The sequence below is a fragment of the Canis lupus genome, chromosome 1 (assembly GCF_048164855.1).
Source record: "Canis lupus baileyi chromosome 1, mCanLup2.hap1, whole genome shotgun sequence".
In the NCBI taxonomy this organism is placed as follows: Eukaryota; Metazoa; Chordata; class Mammalia; order Carnivora; family Canidae; genus Canis; species Canis lupus.
Window position 1 is genome coordinate 93,755,212 of NC_132838.1, and position 19,186 is coordinate 93,774,397.

Below are 19,186 nucleotides of genomic sequence, written 5' to 3' on the forward strand. Positions count from 1 at the left end.
TACAGGAGATCTTTGTAGTTATAAAAGAAGCTTGTCTCACTTCACCCTATTCCTCCTTTAAATAAAAAATGCAGCCATTGTATTGAGCTTTGCTAACATCAGTAAAGCTCAGGCAACACCCAGAAGTGCCCTCTTTGGGGTGGCTGACTGATTTTCTCAAGGTCATGCAGGGATATGGCTCAGGAACAAGGGGAAAACCTGAGGTTTGCCTGTGACTAGTAAACTTATACTGGGCTCTTTGTGTGAAATCCCTTGGTCACCAATCTCCAAATTAAAAATAGTTCACAATTCACCACGAGTCCTTTATGTCCTGTGAGAGCATGGGAATATGAGTGGCTGAGGGATGGTGGGGCATATTCTAGGTAAACCCAAGAACCTTTCCTCAAGCTCAGTACTAAAGAGCACAGATGGTAACCAAGTAGCCTGTTCCACTTATAGATGACCATTAAAGTGAATTCTGTCCTGGGTTGAGCTGTCTCTGTGTAGGGAGACCACTCACAGGCTTTAATGGATATGGAAATTATCAGGATAGAGGCACCCAGAGGGGAGATGACCAGGCCCAAGGCAGGCCTGAAGGGCTAGGTGTGGTGTTGGGCATTCAGCTTACCTTGGTGCCTTCATGCCAAGAGACTCTGGAAAATAACATTCAGGTGGAATGGTCGAAAGAATAAATTGTGGCCATAAATTAATGTTCTCAAGCACTGGTCAAAAGTGAATCCTCTTTGGTGAATCTTAGATTTTGTGAACATATCACATGATACACAAAACAAGTTCTGTTTTTTATACATTTAGCAGGTGTAAGTAACAACCCTTCGAGCTGAAATATGGGGTCCCTGCACTCCTTAAGAGCTCCAGTCCTTAATGGTTTGTTGCTTCACCAGTTCAATCAGGAGGTTAGTTAGCTCTTTGGAAAGTTATGTCAGCCTGAGTATGGTGGCCACCAAGACTTGGTTTTATCTTTGATCCCTGAATGAACAAACACAACTTGCCCCAACCTCTCTGTTTCCTCCAACTCTGAGAAGCATCCTGTTCTGACATCCCTATGCCATTAAAGGTTAATACTGTTGAGGCAAAGGTGACCAGACTTCTGTGCCCCACCAATCAGGTAAAACCACAGGTTGGGTGCAGACTTCTGTAGCCAAGCAACCCCTCAAAGCCTCCACTGTCTTCATGCACATGAAACTGCTTGCTATCTGATCTGCTTTTGTGAAGTCTCAGGCCTCTGACCTCAGGCAGCCTTCTTTAAAAGATGAGGAGGAGGTGTGAGAGTTCACTGGCACCAAAGCTAACTGAGCCTCAGCATTCCAAAGTTCAGGGGCCAGGGTTTATCTCTGGACTCAGCCCCACTCAGAAAGAACTAAGGCATTTCCAGAACTGTCTCTGGGTATTGGCCCAAGGGCAGCATGATTATCTGTGTGTATGTTACCAGCAAAACTGGGGACTACATTCTGATTCCTCACCTAAGATTCTCCAACATCAAGAAGTTACCAAAACGCATCTTAATTTGGGGTAGGATGGAGTCTAGGAGGTTCCTGACACAGACCTAGACCCTTCCCCTAAACATCACAGCAGAATAGTACTCAACTGTTTCTCCTGGAGCCTGCTTACCTCCTGCACGAGAAGTATGTTCTGAATTATATGTGCTGTCCTTAGTTTGGCGCCTGTAGCTGTTGAGTCTTTTTTATTTCTCACAGTCTCAACTGTGCCACTTCAGGAAAACGGACTGGCTAAGAGCACTTTCCAAAAGAGTATTCTGCTAAACTCACAGGTCAGACAATGACAAGCAAATGTATATGAATGAAATCAAGGGCCTCAGTTGAAATGCCAAACTTCCTAAGCATTTTCTTTGTGAATAAGATTCAGTTAATACCCTTCAACCAGGACACCTCTCTTTATGCTGTGGGAAGAATGAGAGTACACCCTATTCGTGGGCCTGAGGTTCCTAGCCAGAGTCACTTTACTGAATGAGTAGGTAATGGTTCCTTTCCCTTTTGCTGTATTTAACACATAGCTGTACACTCTGGCCTGGAATCTTACTTTTTATAGTCAATATTGCCTATAATAACTGCCTGCCCTCGAGAACCCATCTGCCCCATCTCATTGAAGCCAAAATCCCAATGCACAGAGTTGCCCTACACAGTTAAGTCAGTGGCATTCATGCAAAGCAATGCACCATTCACAGGGTTTTCTCAGGCCTCTCTCACTGTGATCCTGGAACCAGAACAATTTCACTGGCAGGCACTGGGATGATGCAGAAGTTGTCCATGATCTCTCTGGTCAGATGTCATTCTCCCTCCAGCAAGACAGGCTAAAATTCCACCGAAAAAGTCATTCCTTTGGGCAAAGGCACTGTCATCTCCAAGAGTTCTTGGAAGCAAAGGAGCAGAGGGGAAAGTGGCCCGACTTTGGAGTTGGGCAGATCTGAGTCCCAATAAAAACTCTGCTACTTATCGGCCATAAGATCATGGATCAGATACTTAGCCTCCTTGAGTCTTAGATGGGCCTTAGGAAAAACCCAAGAATTTTACAGGGCTCACATTAGGCAGCATCTATTTAGGCAATGTACCTAGAATACTAATGCCTGATACAGTATAGATTCTAATAAACTACAGATGTCACTACAAGTATCAAATACAAGCTCTTCCAAGAGCCAAGTTATTAATACCTTGATACTTTGTAACAGTACCTAGGCTAGCTCAAAACCAAGTACAGAATCAAGTGGGAGCTAGACAGAACTAATGATACTTTATAGCCCAGGAACTGTAAGAAGGTTCTCAGAACAGAAGGGTAGGAAGAACCAAAAATAAGCCTTACCACCACCTTTATAATCTGACCCTCCATGTGTACCCTAACGAGAGATATTGACTCAGTGAAAGAGCTAGAGACATTGACTCAGTAAAACTGTTTGCCTAATATCATACAGTTAATTGAGGAAGAACTAGAATTAGAACCTATATACTCTATTTCCAGCCCTGGGCTCTTTTCCTCAGATGATGAGGAGATAAAGGGGTCAGTGGCAGCAAAACACTAGATCAGGAATCAAAAACTTACTTTTAAAGAAAGGAGTATTGGGAAATTCCTAAGGGCAATGAAATGTTCTGTATCTTGATTGGTGTGTTGGCTATGGTTACATAGATACATACATTTGTCGAAACACATCAGCTGGGGGCGCCTGGGTGGTTCAGCCAGTAAGTGTCTGCCTTTGGCTCAGCTCGTGATCCCAGGGTCCTGGGATGGAGCCATAGCTCCCTGCTTAGTGGGGGGAGTCTGCTTTTCACTCTGCTTCTCCCCTGGCCTGTGCTCTCTCTCCCTCACTCTCTCTCTCAAATTAAAAAAAAAAAAAAAAAAACATGCACGAGCTGGTACTTCAGTTCCATGCATTTTATGGCATGCAAATTATACCTCAGTTACATTAGTTTAAAAACATAAGTATACTTTCCAGTCCCAGCTCAGATACTAATGAGCTGGGTGGTCTTGGCCAACTCAGTTCCCTTCTTTGGGCCTGTTTTCTTGTCTTTATGATGAAGGGTTATAATTAGACAAAACCTAACATCCTTCCAGCTCAACGCTGATATAAACAAGACCTCTTCCCTTCATTACAGCCTCTATTTTATGCCCACTGGGCCTAGCAGCAGGCTCAGAAAGAATGGCATACAATTTAGGGGGAGTGGGCAGTAACTAATGGGCAGGAATCTAGTGTCTTTCTACTGCATCATTAACTTTCCAGCCACACTTTAAAGAACATGACTGGTTTTCCACAGGGATCTAGCAATGTAACATGATTGAGCTTTGGGATGAGGATGATCTGGCCCCCGACAAGTTGTATCTGCCACCAGAGATAACAACTTTCACATGGAGAGTGGAGAGAATGTTTCCTGGACAATGGGAATGACTGACAGATATTAAATGGGAGGAAATTGAAGGCTCTGCCAAGTTTCATGATAAAATGCTATTTCTCACGGTAAGGTCAAGCTGTCTCTAGTGTAGCTACTGCTTTTATAATACAAAGGGAACACGGCAGATTCAACAGAGTGCATCAGGCTTTGCAAAGAGTATATGATCAAAGGCCACTTGTTTCATTTATAAATGAAATTGAATGACTATTACAGCAATAAAAATCATCAAGGATAAATTTGGAATTTGCTGATGAACTAAAAGCTCAGAAACATCAGTAAGAAAATCTCTAAAGGTTTGATGCCAAAGCCCTTTGGATGTAAAATGCCCACTGATGTTTTCAAGATTACATATGTAAAAGGAAGGTTAAATTGGACTTTCATGGGAGAGCATTATGCCAGTAGCTACAGTTGGCATTATATAACATATTAATGAGGGCCTTAAAAGGTGGAATATATTCACTGGCATTAAGTCTTATGGTTCCCAAAGAATAAAAATCTGAAAACAAAATTCAATGTGTATGAATCATTGAGTATTAGTGCATTTACTTATGCAAATTAGACAGAAATAAAAGTCATATTTTAGTCTCAAGTTGCATTTAGAAATAGAATAGCATTTGTTTCTCATTTTTAATCTTTAGGGAACAATCCTGGTTAGTTTTATGTGTCAACTAGATTGGACCACAGGGTATTCAGATGTTTGATTAAAATGTTATTCTGAGTATGTCTGTATGCTTCTGGATGAGATTACCATTGAAACTACTAGACTGAGTAAAGCAGATTGCCCTCCTCAATGTGGGTAGGCACCATCCAACCTGCTGAAGGCCTGAATAGAACAAAAGGCTAAAGTAAGAGAGTTTGCTTTCTCTGCCAGACTTTCTACAAGCTGGGACATATAGCTCCTGCCTTCAGACTCAGACATGGACTAGAACTCATACCTCTGGTTCTCTAGTTGTCAGGCCTTTGGACTCAAACTCCAAATATAGCATCAGCTCTCCTGGGTTTTTAGCTTGACCACTATAAGCACTGGGAATTTTCACCATCCACAATCATGTAAGCAAATTCCTTATAATAAATCTCTCCATCCGTGTATATTGTGTATATACATACACACATATACACATGTATTCACAAATACGTGTGTATAAATGGATACATACACAGAACCAGAAATATGTATGTGTGTGTGTGTGTGTATATATATATAGATAGATTTTTTCTGAAGATATATAATATAGACCCCTTCAAGTATGTCATCAATTGATTCATGTTAACATCATTCAACATATTGGGAACAGGATATCAAAATTTACATTAAGCACAGCCTTTGAATATAAGGGAAGGGGGAAGAAATGTGTGGGAAATATCAGAAAGGGAGACAGAACGTAAAGACTGCTAACTCTGGGAAACGAACTAGGGGTGGTAGAAGGGGAGGAGGGTGGGGGGTGGGAGTGAATGGGTGACGGGCACTGGGGGTTATTCTGTATGTTAGTAAATTGAACACCAATAAAAAATAAAAATAAAAAAAATAAAATAAATAAAAATAAATAAATAAATAAAAAAGCACAGCCTTTGATCCAGCACTTGTCCTTCTAGGAATTTATCCTACAGAAATACTTGGACATGCATGCAAAGAACTAAGTGTAAGGATCAGGGGCACCATGCTGTACATTGTCAGGTTCAGAGGCACCATTATCATTGAGGCTATGTCAATGGCTCCCCTGAAGCATGAAAAAAAGACATTCACCACTACGTTTTTTTAAATGGCAAGTAACTCAGAACAATGAAATTTTCTACCATTGCAGGATGATCAAATAAGTTATGTTACATCTATATGATAGGAGAGTATGGATATTATGCCTTTGTTGAAAAAAAGTGAGGTCCATATATATGATCTGATAAGGACCAATGTCTAAGTCAAGAAAACCAAGGGCAGAACAACATAGAGTATGTTCCTACGTGTGTGCATATACATTTATGTCCTCACATACACACAAAGAAAATTTCTGGATTAATATAAACTATTAATACTAGTTGCTGCTGGAAAGTCATAGTGACAAGGAGTTCCACATTTAGTTGTATACCCTTTTTTAGTGTATGTGTTTACCATGGGCAAATATTGCTTTTGTAATTTAAAAAAATCTAGACTAATACAAAAGTCCATCCATTCACTCAGTAATTCAGGATTCTGGGGGCACCCAAGTGGCACAGTTGGTTAACCGTCTGCCTACGGCTCAGATCATGATCCCAGGGTCCTGCAATTGAGCCCCACATCAGGCTCCCTGCTCAGCAGTGAGTCTGCTTCTCCCTCTGTGCTCTCTTGCTCTCACTCTCTCTCTAATAAATAAATATTTTTAAAAAATAATAAAAATCAGGGTTATGTACTGAGCAGTGTGCTAAGTACGTCCCCAAGGTGAAGGGCTCACTGTCTACAGAAATTCTCCACTTTGTTAGCGCACGTGTTGTTGGTGGTGTTACTGCAGTTGCTGTTGTGAATTTAATTCAGTAAATATTTTTGAGGCACCTACTATGTGCCAGCACTTTTCTAGGTGCTGAGGATATATTAGTGACCAAAAGACAAAAACCTTTGCCTTCAGAGTTCTTACAATCTACCTACTGAGATAAAAAATGTTGCAGTCTCTGCAGAACATTCATGTGGCCATAATGTATTATCATACACGTGAACACTCTAGAAATGCTCTCAGAGGGAGGGCATGGGTGTGTGTATATGTGCACATGATGTGCGCATGTATACATCTGTGGCTGGGTGACATCTGGCTGGCATTCACATAAACAAACCTATACAGTAAGGCCTCTATTCAGAGCAGATGAGAAAGGTGTGTAAAAGGTCCCTATAACATGTAAAATCTCATTAACAACCAGAGTCATCTTACAGAACTCAATGTGAGCTCCCTCTGCTGCTATTGCCTCTCCCTCACTGTTCCAAACCCCTCCAGGACAGCTGCAATTCAGGGGACAGCTAGGGTTCTGAATCCCAGGCTGGTTGCAGTTTAAAAGATGGCTGGGCGCCTAAGTCCTTAAACCTGCCATTAGTCCAAACCTTGATATTTCCATCTGGTAAGACTACAGCAGCTTAGAGAGGAGACGGGAGACCTCATTCTGGACCGTCATCCTAGTTACTGCCCTCTAGGGGTTGAAAGTTGGCTCCTCCTCACCAAATCAGGTGCTATTGTAGCTATTGTTCCAATATCTACCAAACCCCAAATGTCCAGGAATGCCCACAGCTGTGCACACCCACAGACACACACATATGAATCTCCCCACACACCTGCTTCTTCACAACCTCCTGCTGGATCCACTGGTGGAGTGGCTGGAACTGGCATGTGACTCATCAGAGCTTCTATTTTCCTTCCTGCTTTGACCTTGCAGATTCACCTGAACTGCTTTTGGAACCACTAGCCTAAGGCAGTCAGAAACAGCTACTTGTCTTCCTTTACAGCATAGATCAGGACAGATTCCTGATTGTTATTTCTATTGTACTGAGATTTAGCCCTACAATCTTTCTGGCTGACTCCTTTGAGTAGCTACTGCTCACCTTTTGTCACCTTATATGATTCCCTCCCATCTGCAGAAGAATAATAGCTTCTAACCAGTGACAGACATGATAGACTCAATAAATGGTTTATTTAACACTTTGCAGAAAGAACTTAGGAGTACACACTACCCATAAGATGCCAAGACCCAGATATCCATTTAATTTTGGGACTAAAATTTATTTTAAAAGGTAGAGTTGCTTGCTTCGGCCCGTGGGAGTACAATAAGCAGACATTGATTTCTGCTGAAGTTAACATCAAGAATCATTGAGCTAAATAAAAAGTGCAGGCTGCCCTGGTCTCCACCTCAGTCAATATTTACCTCGAAAAATAATTAATCTTGATGTTAAGTAAAAGCGAGCACCAATGGATGTGTTATTATTTTTTCCATGAGGAGACAAATGTTGGAAAAATAAATACGTACATATATAATTTTAAAAGAATACCAGAATTGGCAAAAACTTAAATTACAAAAATTAAAGCCCATCTAAGATATTCCTCCATTTCCTGACAAAGTCATTCTGCCAACTTACCACACTTACTCATTTGCCTTACATGAATAGGAGCCTTGCTCCTAAAGAGGCAGCAAGCTTCAAAACACTGGAGACATCACCTAAGCGTAGGACTGCCCAACCCACCCCTCCACCCACAGCTTTTAAACAGTGTGACATCACAGGGTCCTGTGTCTCAATGTGTCTTCCATAAGTGAAGAGGAGTAACAAGGAAAGAGCACATGACAGAGCACATTTGGATGTTATAAGCAAAACATGATTCATCTCAGAGACACTGTCATTCTCCCCAAGTCCATGTGCATCTGCACCCTGAAAATACACAATAGCTCACAGAAATGTGGCTAATGGTTAAGAATGCTACTGCAAATATTACTAGTAATATTAAATTGCTAACATTTAAGTAACATGCATGAAGCACTTGGCATTTACCATGTCAATTCTGGCCTTTCACAAGGATTATCTCATTCATTCTTTATTTTAACCCCACGAAGTCGTTATCATTGGCCCTGTTTTAGAACTGAAAACAAAAGAAAACCCTCATTCCTGAGAATAATGCTGCTGGCCATGGTGACCACTGACAGCCCCCAGATGTCCCTCTTCAGCAACAGGCCTCTAAAGAAGGGAGCTGCTTCACCCAAGGTGATACCCCTCTCTCCCCATGGTTAACCTTTATGTAATGACTAGTAGATGTCACTGCCTGGCCCTCCTGTCCCCAGAAAGGATCCTCTGACAACCCCAGGGGTTGGCTGAAATCTCTCTTGCAACTGCATGGCAGTTCAACTTCTTCTTCTGCACAATTCTGCTTCCCTCACTCCCTTAAAGATGATGTTCCCTTTCCTAGGGAGCCCAATCTAAGACAACATTTCTTATTAAAAAACAATCTGATGGTTGGACCCTTTCTCTTCTATGCAGAGTGCAGCAAAGGTCTATATGCAAGGAGATTGAGATTTGCAGTGCTGCAGTGTGTGAACCATTCCTTGCTAGATGACTCACCTAAGGGGTCAAGATCAATCCTGGCATGGATCCTTGGTGGAAGCTCTAGCTTCCAGATTGCCGCATTCACTCCAAGCCATTCTGAAAGCAGTCCTGATTTGATCTTGCAAACACATAATGGGAAGACTTGGCATCAAAGTCAGTAAAGGCTCCTAACCACATTTCCTGACCTTAGAGTAACATGATGATTTTTATTATACCTTAAAACCCTCAATTTGATTAAGTATTAGTAGAAAATCTACAGCCTATTTTGAAACTCTTTACCCTGACGGTCAAGGGAAAGAACACATAATCTTTCAAGTTTTTGTTTTTATAAATTAGGAATATTACCTACCTCCTCTCCATCCAACAGGAATAAAATGTGTGGGCAGTTTGATGAGAAAAATCTAGGTGAAATTCCAATGATCCACTGATATTCTCTTTGTAGCTGGTAAAAACAGTAAGCCAGAGACGAATGGTCAGTGAAGGAGGATACATTGACTTACAATGAATCCCTAAAAAGTACTCATCAATCTCCCCTAATAACCTGATGTGCCTGGAGAGGCAACTGCTAAGACAAGATCTAAGACAACTCGTTGTATAGTAAACCCATCTCTTTTCCCTGAAACCTGTGAAGGATTTTTTAAAATGTCTTTTTGCCATGAATTTTTTCCTTTTTTCTTTCCTCCTTCTTTTTATCTTTCATTCTTTTAAAGAGAATATTCTCTCAGCTAGGAAAGAAAGCAAACTCTCATTTTTCTGCTGACTGGCTTGTGCACAACTGGAAATTATAAAAGAAATTGCTGTTTCATTGATGTAGTAAGAAAACAGGAAGACAATTTTCATCCCAAAATGAGCCCTCTCAGCTGAAGCTCCCTTTGTAGTTGATGACCACACGCTTTCCATCTCGGCATGGGGCCAGTTTTATTAAAATCCTATAGCAACAGCTTATTTTTCAAACAACACTCCAAAAGGCACTTTATGATGAATTTCCCTTAAAATTGCTCATGGTCATGTGTTTGGCACCTTCAAGGACTCCAATGGGAAAAGGATCTTACTTCACAGGGGCAAAGTCTGAATGTTATTCTTGTGATGAAAAGCATTTGTTAGGCCCTCAGGTAATGCTCAAGCAAAGAGGTGGATGGGCACAAAAGCACAAAAAAACCAGGGGTCCAGCTCTTCATACATCACTTCACTAAACAAAAAGTAAATTCTGTGGAACCTAAAGAGCTTGCCAGAAAACTGAGCTATTATGCTGGAAAATGACGGGAAAACCTAAAAAATATCTATTGTTGAGAAACTGGATCAGAGACTCCTATCAAGGAGTCAAAGGAAGAAAGGAAAAAAAAAAAAGGAAGAAAGGAGGGAAGAGAAGAGGGTAGCAAAGGAGAACTACTGTACTGCAGAGAGATGGCAGAAGAAAAAGGAAAGTAGAGGAGCGAAGAGAGGAGACAGGTGGACCCAGCCTTGATCTAGAAAACCACCAGGAATAGAAGAACCAATAAACCAAAGGTGGTCTTGAACAACGTGACTGCTTTAAGCACCAACTAACTAGAGAACTTTAGAGTACAAATGATCAAAATTAACCTGCTTCCACCCAACCACAGACTTACCTACTTATTAACCTGTGATCAAATGCCCCCCTCACATACATACACGCTTAAAAAGAGAATGAGGTAAAATTTGCAACTGAAAACAAAACAAAAAAAAAATAGTGACAACTTTGGAAAATAAATGATGGAGCTATTCTTTTTATAAAAAGTAATAATAAAATAAATAATAAAGTGATTTAACTTCCCCAAGCGTATTTAGGGAGCAGAGAAGTCAAATACAGATTTTGGAGCAGAAGTTCCACATACTGCAGTAGCAAGCAGTCCTGTCCAACGGCTGTTTCCTAGCTGTGAGCTGTGTAAGCTGTTAATACTGGAAGGGACCTTAGTAGTAAGCTTCTGCAACACTGTCAATCCAGACTAGATTCTTTCCACCTCTATCACATCCTCGACAAATAGGTACTCAGCAACATTTCCAATTATACTGGTTTTTCATCTGTATCTTGACTCTATCAATAGGAAGTTCACTTAATTCTTCTACTCTAAGAATACAAACATACAAACATGCTACTGGCATTGATCAACCCTCTGTACCAACTAAAATAATCTCACAAGAGCAGGATGGCTGGTGAAGTGAATAAACTGGGTAACAACAGCCTGTGGCAATTCTGCATAAAAGGCTCCAACAGTGTTAGCAGGTACAAAGAAGTAGAGCAAGACTCCCAATCCAGTATTACAAGAGGTTTCCATGGTCCTCAAACCTTTGCTTAAATTCCCCTTTAGTAACCCTGGCTCGACAGAATTCCTAAAGATACTTGCATATTAAATACTGAAAACATATATAATTGACACAAAATACATGGTCAAGTCATAAAATCTGCCTCCCAGATTGAACCTTGGCTGAAAACCATATAGAAGTCTCAGGGCTCTCTTTGTGAGCATGAAAACACTTGATTATTCTCATTTGATCTGAAGATACCCTTGAGTTTACTGAAGAACTAGAACCAAATAGGAGTCAATCCCTCTCCAAACCTTGGCGGCCTTTGGTCTCTCTCTGAAGTGAATTCTGAAAGTCTCAATGAAACTGAGAACCACAGTATTTTTAGTTAAGATTAGAAATTTCTTCCTCAAAAAGGGTAAACCTCAGGTGCGATATTTGTCATTTTTAAGTGTAAAGTTCCATTCATAGGAGAGTGGTTATATTGCTTAAGTTAATGATGGTACTTTCAGGCAAAAGAATTGTGTGCTTCCAATGAAAATGATGGTATAAACATGCTCAAAATATGTAATTAAGTGAATAAAATCAGGTTACAAAATAGTAACCATAATACAACTTCATTCATTTCTGCTTGAAATATATGTGTATGCATTGAAAAATATCTGAAAAGTTCCAAATGTTCCAAAATGCTAATAATTTAAAATTTAACACTGATTATTCTCTAAAAATGGGATGTTCTATCTTCTTCTTTACATTTTCTATTATACCCTGTATATATTTTATGTCTTTATGTTATCATGTATTGCTTTTAAAATATGAAAACTATAAAGTTTTGGAATGAAAAGAAATGAGAGATTCTTAGCTTACAAAAAAGGTCCCTGTCCTTGCTAGATGATTTCTTTATAAAAGAGGAACTTCCCTCATTGGAAGACTCTCTGTGCAGGTCTCTCTCAGACACGACCATTAAACAGTAGTTCTGGTTTCCACTGGCATGCTGTGAAGTGTCATGTAGAGGCAGGGAAGGCAGTTAAGAGATGGCTTAAGCATGTGCAGAAGCCCATATGCGGATAAGATAGATCAAATCACATGTAATGAAAATCTAGGATGCATCTCTTCACCCTGACATGTTCACGTTGAAGGACAGAAGCTGAGACTCCAACAATGGCATTGAATGTAGACCATCAACCCACTCGCAGTGCTGAGAAGTCCTGCTCCAGCTCACCCCACTCCACCAACTGCTAAGGGATCTTTTTTCCAGAATATAGGGGAGAAATTACTTTGTACTTCTTTTTTTTTTTTAATATCTAAAATGCCACCACCACGTATTCATTTGGGCTATCAAAATTTTCATCTAGGATGCAACACCCAACACCCTCCACCAGAGTCAAGGAGCTAGAAAGTGCTGGGTGCTCCTACATTCACACATTACAGTCTATTACAATCTCATAGTAAACCAATGTAATCAAATTTCTTTGTTTCAAACTCAGAAGCTCTAAGGTTTCATTCAAAAGTGTAGGAGAGAAAACTGGCAGAGTAGGCAGGAGAGGTCCTAGGAAATGCTCTGGTGGGGAACTGAAGCCTGATCTTAGGTCTAAGAGTCCTGAGCACCAGAAGACATGAAGAAATAGGCCAAAGGGACCAGTGAGAACACAGGATGATAAGCGTAGTTAAAAATAAACTTCACAATTTCCCAAGGCTCAATCCTATCCTTATGTTGTATTTAGCCAAACAAAGAAAATAAACCACTTGAATTTTTTAGTTGGATTATTCTGATCATATACCCAGCCCAAATAATTATCTTCAAATAATTTAAAATAGAAAAAAAGAAATACTGAATTTCTTCAACTGGTTGCCTAAACCTGAATACTCTCAAGTGAATCCAATGCAACAAGCTAAAAAGTGAAAAAAATATACAACCTTTTCTTGGGATGGCAGGGAAAGGGTCTATACCATGCCAAATAATTGGTTTGACTAGATTTTTCCTGCCTGAGATGACCCATAGTTTGGGTGTCATGAAGACACAGACCCTCTGTTTCTTTCCTGTACTCAGAGAAGGAACGTTCCATTCCACGCAATTCATGAATTTTAAAAACCATGAACCTTCCTTCACATTCCGAAGGAACACAAACGTTTTCCTGTCAGAGAGCTGTTTTGAGCATAAATGCTCAAGTGATTGCGATGGTGACAGGGAGAGGCCTTTTCAGACTAAGTCTTTGTTCTGAGCTGGCTGGAGGCTCCAGCAGTAGGACTGCCAGTAGGGTTTGGACATATGGTTGAGCACAGAGAGCAGGGACTGAATTTACCAACCACCAACTGCCATAACGGCCCTGTGTCTGGAAAATGGCCAACTGTTGAACCAACTGCCAGTGCTACCATGTTGTCATTAGACAATGAGCCAACAGAAAATTACAGGACCATGGAAGATCACTAGCTCCCTCTTGCGGTGGAGTACAATGGCTAAGTCCTGCCACTTTTCCAGCAGAAAGACATCCCTGAATTCCATGAACAAAGGATGAAGGCACTTTCTGGAGCAATCTTATCAGCCTATTTGAGTAGCTGCCTTTACTCCCTTCCAAAGAGCTAATACTTACAGCCCTCTAATTTTGCTGACAAAAATTACATTGCAAATTACAAACTCAAAGGTGTCCAATGATTCCCCTTTGCCCTTAAAATTAACTTCCAAAATCATGACCCATGGCTTATAAACCCCTAAAGATCTATCTCCTGCCCACCTCTCAAATCTCACTCTCCCCCTCACTTTACATTTCTTGAAGTCTCTCCCTTCAGTATTTTCACCCTTGATCACTGCTCCTACTAGGAATAACTGTGACTTCCCTTCTCCACCTTCATCCCATCTCATCTGGCTAAATCTTCTCCATCTGTTCAGATTTAACTTAAATATCACCTCCTCCTGGAGGCCTTTCTTAAGCTCCTAGACTCTATCTCTCTGTTCAGTCTGAACTTTGCACCCTGAGTTTCCTTACCTAGGCACCCATTACACTCAATTGTAACTGCTTATTTAATATCTTTCTTCCCCATTAAAAGATGTTCTCTATGAGGGTAGATTCTGTGCCTATTGTTCACACCCTTACTCTCCACATCCAATGCAGAGACTATAGATATTTATTGAGAATATGTTTGAAGCAGTAAATTCCAAAAGAGAAAAGAGAAGTGACATATTAATATACCCAGGAAAGTATTGTTATCTTAAATTTACAGTGAGGAAAGTAAAATTCAGAGAGGTTTATGTGGCTTGGCCATTGCTACAAGGGAGAATGTGTCAAATCCAGAAGTCACACCCAAGTGAAATTCCAAAGTTAATGAACTTTCTACCATGTAATGCTTCCTCTTAAGCAGCCCAAAGTCAACCACAGTCAATTCTTGTTTATTCATGTCAATGCAGCATCATACAGCATGACTATTATCAAATAATGAATAATCCTTAAATCATTTCTATCAGGTTTTAGGTGGTATTTCTTTTCGGTGAGTGCTTTTGTTCTTCCATTTTAAAAGGGATTTCTTTTGATGTTCTCAGTATCTCCAAAGAAAATAACTAAGTCATCCCGAGAAGCCCTGCCTAGTGAGCTTTCCCAACCAGAAGGCAACAGTGCATCACAAGGCAGAGAACAGAAAGAACATTAGGTTTCAGCTTTGAGTTTTTGTACATTTCTCTAGTATCATGAAGCAGACCTTGAGGTCCTCCCATGTCAACAACTCCTGATGGGTTGTTCAGCTACTCTTCTAGGTCTTCTAAAGAAGTATTCCCAAAGATGCTTTAAGAATCTCAGGAAGAAAAGACATCTATCAAACCTAACTGTGCTCTGTAACAACTGATACACAGAACCCAGTTTACTCTCTGATCTTAAAAATAACCTTCCTGGGCCTCTCTTCCATAAAATGAGAGCAACAACACCAACTCTAGAGTCACTAGAAGAACTGGCTGCAATTTCCTTCTGTAAGCATTACTCAAAGCTAAAATCTCTTTCACATTGTGTCTAAGGCTTCTAACCATAAGTTCTACCATAAATTCAAAATTGTCTTGAGGGAGCCTGGGTGGCTCAGTCAGTTAAGTGTCTGCCTTTGGCTCAGGTCATGATCCTAGGGTCCTGGGATCGAGCCCTACATTGAGCCCTACCCTGCTCAGTAGTGAGTCTGCTTCTCCCTCTCCCTCTGCCTGCTGTTCACCCTGCTTGTGTACTCTCTCTCTCAAATAAATAAATAAATAAATAATTTGTTTTAAAAAGAGAGAGAAAAATTGAAAAAATTGTCTTGAGAGGGTATGGTGCCATGAAAAACAGCACTGGCCTGAGAATCAGAAGACCCAGACATAGTCCAGGCTCTGATACACCTTAGCTAAAAGGACTTGGCTAGTAATCCTTCTTAAGGTTCTTATATCTCATCTATACATAGAGGATAATAAAATGGTATGCTGACCAAGTGTGCATATAACTAGAAGAGTTGGCTTAGATGCTCACTGAACAAATCCAAGTCCCAAAAGATTGGGATTGACAAGTTGGCAACATGAACTAGATCTAAAGAGAGTTTATCTAATAAAGAACTATGTTCATGGCCAAAAAGCAAACATCAACTAAAAGGGAACCATGTCGTTACAGAAGACAAATGGAGAGAGTATGAAAAAAATTAGACATAGGAAGTAAAATACAAAGCCATAGCACAGAGTGGTTATTCAAAAGTTAGTATTCTCATGGGCTTCTTTATCGGTAAAAAGTGTCCTTTTTTCCACAAGTCTTCAGACAAGTAAGCAGCATTACTTCCTTAGACTTTTCCATGATGAGCAGTCCTGTTCTTCCAACCTTTCCCGTTAAGCCATGGCTTACCATCTCATCACCATCACCATTCCAGGGTCGTGTGCTTCTGTGGTTCTCATTAGATTTTTAGTTGCTTATATAGGACTTTATTGCGCTTTCTATCAACTAAGAAATAGAGATCAACCATATCCCCCATGTACATTCCCTAAGGTAATTAATCTCAAGTCAATAAGACTTCTTATTTCACCAAGACTCTGGAGAAGGAATTAGAATGCTGTGGGGAAACGAAAAATAAAAGTAGACCTGGTCCTGCTTCCAGAGAAGGGGACTTAATATAAACACATATGAATATATAGGAGTAACAAATAAGTGAAACTCCAACAGGTAAAATATTTACGTCCTCCAAAGTATATTCAGCATAAAAGACACACATTTTTGTAAATTAAAGGGAGAAACTGCAAAGATAAATTACTGAAAGTACATGTCCCCAAATGGTAATAGTGACCCAGGACAGGAGAAATTATACTTTGCATTGACTTTTCATTTCATTCATCTGTATTGTCTAAAATTCTAATTTCTATGATAAGAAAAAATAAAATTTGTTTGGTTCTTAGAAAGATGCATACATAAACTGGTCGGGCCTGGTTCCCAGGCTTGGCATCTCTTCCGTTCCTCATTAGAAGAAATACAATATTTCCACCTGCTGACTCAGTGCGTGCCCAAGACAAATCCTGATGGATTGGGACAGAAGGCATTTAAGTAGCCTGAGTGCATGGTCTGGAAGTGTTCATGAATCCCTCTCACAGACTGTCCTCCCAGCTGCAACCCACTTCTACTGAACACCACTTCAGCCCAAAGCCCCGGGCTCTCCTCCCTCCATCAGTTAATTCTTTCCTTTGAGGCTATCTGTGGCCTGTTTGCTCTAGACACTCCCCCATCCAAAGGCTGGAGTCCAGTCCACAAAGTGAGAGCAGTCCTGGCATGCTTTTCCCTGCCCAAACTTGCAGTTGGGACAGCCCGCCACCCTTGGGATGCAGCCCTTCTTGCTGACCTCTCATCAGGATCCACTCTGCATTGGACTATTGTTACAGCCTTCCAAAGGACCCCGCCCTTGCTGTATCTCTGCCATGCCCACTAAGACCCTGTGGCCAAAGTCATCTTTATAAAAACAGAAATAACCCCATGTTACCTCTCTTAATGCTTTTCAGTGGTTCCCCATTCCCAAAATGAAGTTCAAATCTGTTGCCTGACTCAAGTCTCCCTGAAGACCTGACCCTCTGCTCTGAAGGTACAGGCCGCCTCTGACTCCTTCAGTATCTTACACAATAAATATGGAAGGAACTGACCTGTGTTTCTCTGGATGCTCAACTCTGCCTGTCTGCACCTGTTTTAAAATCATATCTGCTGAAGGAGAGGCAGAGTGGGGAATGGGGTAATTGGGTGATGGGCATTAAGGAGGGAACGTGATGTGAGCACTGGGTGTTATACACAAACGATTTATGCTACATCTGCAACTATGTACTTATATGTTGGCTAAATGAACTCAAATTTTTTTTTAAGTTTAAAAAAAAGACCAAACATATCTGCACCTGGTCTGTTTCAGTCCCTATTTTGCCCAGCGTCCATGGGTAGGTCTGGTGCTGGGGCCTGTTTCCCACCCTCTTCTGCAAGATCCCTGTTATTTTGAACATGTAGTTACAGAACTTCCATTCAACCTACCCTGCTTATGCTATGAAGGGTGGCTAGAGTGTCAGCCACCAAGATAGAAAGAATTAATCTAGAAAGAATTCATAAACGCAAGTTTCTTGAGTATAGCACCTATGCAGCTGCAGAGGGCCTATGCTCCACAGGGCCTGGCCTTGGTTTAATACTCTGCTGTTGCCACCTTGAAATTTGTTTATAAGTTTCTTTTTTGTTATTGAAGTGCAGTTGACACATAATATTACATCAGCTTCAGGTGGTGATTTGACAATTATATACCTTAATACTATACTTACAAGTGTAGCTACCATTCATCACCATGCAATGCTATTACAATACCACTGACTATACCCCCTATGCTGTACCTTCTGTCTCCACAATTTACTCCTTCCCAAACTGGAAGCCTATACTCCCCACCTCACTTCACCCATTTTGGCCATCTTCTCATCTCCTCCCCTAAGGAAACCATCATTTTATTTTCTATATTTATGGATCTATTTCTGCCTTTTTCGCTTATTTTGCTTTTTACATTGCACATATAAGTGAAGTCATATGGTATTTGTCTTTCTCTGACTTTTTTCACTTGGCATAATATCCTCTAGGTCCATCATGGAAAGATGTCATTCTTTTCTATGAGTAATATTCCATTGTGTGTGTGCGTGTGTGTGTGTGTGTATACACACACACACATACTACATCTTCTGAATACATTCAATTATAGATGGACACTTGGGTTGCTTCCATATCTTGACTACTGTAAATAATGCTGCAATAAACATAGGAGTGCATGTATCTTTTTGAATTAGTGTTTTCATTTTCTTTGGGTAAAAATCCAGTAGTAGAATTCCTAGATTGATAGTACTTCTTAATTTTTTGAGGAACCTCCATACTGTTTTCCACAGTGGATGCACCAAGTTACATTTTCACCAACAATGTACAATGTACAATGTCCTTTTTCTCCATATCCTTGTCAACACTTATTATTTCTTGTCTTTTTGATACTAGCCATTCTAACAGGGGTAAGGAGATAGCTCCACTGTGATTTTGACTTCCATTTCCCTAGCATTAGTGAAGTTGAGCATCTTTTCATGTGTCTGTTGGCCATCTGGATGTCTCCTTTGAATAAATGTCTATTTAGTTCCTCTGCCCACTTTTTAATTGTTTCTTTGGTATTGAGTTATGTAAGTTCTTCACATATTTTAGATATTAATATTAATCCCTTACTGGATATATTGTTTGCAAAAATCTTCTCCCATACATTAGTTTGTCTCGTCATTTTGTTGATGGTTTCCTTCACTGTGCAAAAGCTTTTAATTTTGGTGAAGTACAAATAATTTACCTTAGATTTTGTTTCCCTTGCCTACAGAGACAGATCTATAAATATACTTCTAAAGCCAATGTCAATGAGACTTCTGCCAATGTTTTCTTCTAGTTTTATGCTTTAGGTCGCACATTTAGTTCTTTGAACCAGAATACTTTTATCTTTGAACTTGTTATGTAAGTGAAATCTGATGGAA

General features: G+C 40.3%; 1 protein-coding gene across 16 annotated transcripts in view; it reads right to left on the bottom strand.

Annotated features, from left to right (window-relative positions):
• GLIS3 (GLIS family zinc finger 3) overlaps nucleotides 1–19,186 on the bottom strand; it is a 552,705-nt gene that overhangs the window by 512,265 nt on the left and 21,254 nt on the right. For 11 of the 16 annotated variants that reach the window (XM_072840247.1, XM_072840221.1, XM_072840213.1 and 8 more), the window contains one exon: nucleotides 9,287–9,379. The exons of 1 other annotated variant lie outside the window; for it this stretch is intronic. The gene's annotated coding sequence lies outside the window, so the exon portion shown is untranslated. Of the gene's footprint in view, nucleotides 1–8,952; nucleotides 9,056–9,286; nucleotides 9,380–12,066; nucleotides 12,327–19,186 lie in introns of those variants that run through there. 4 more of the 16 variants (XM_072840224.1, XM_072840226.1, XM_072840227.1 and 1 more) reach the window with 3 other exon arrangements.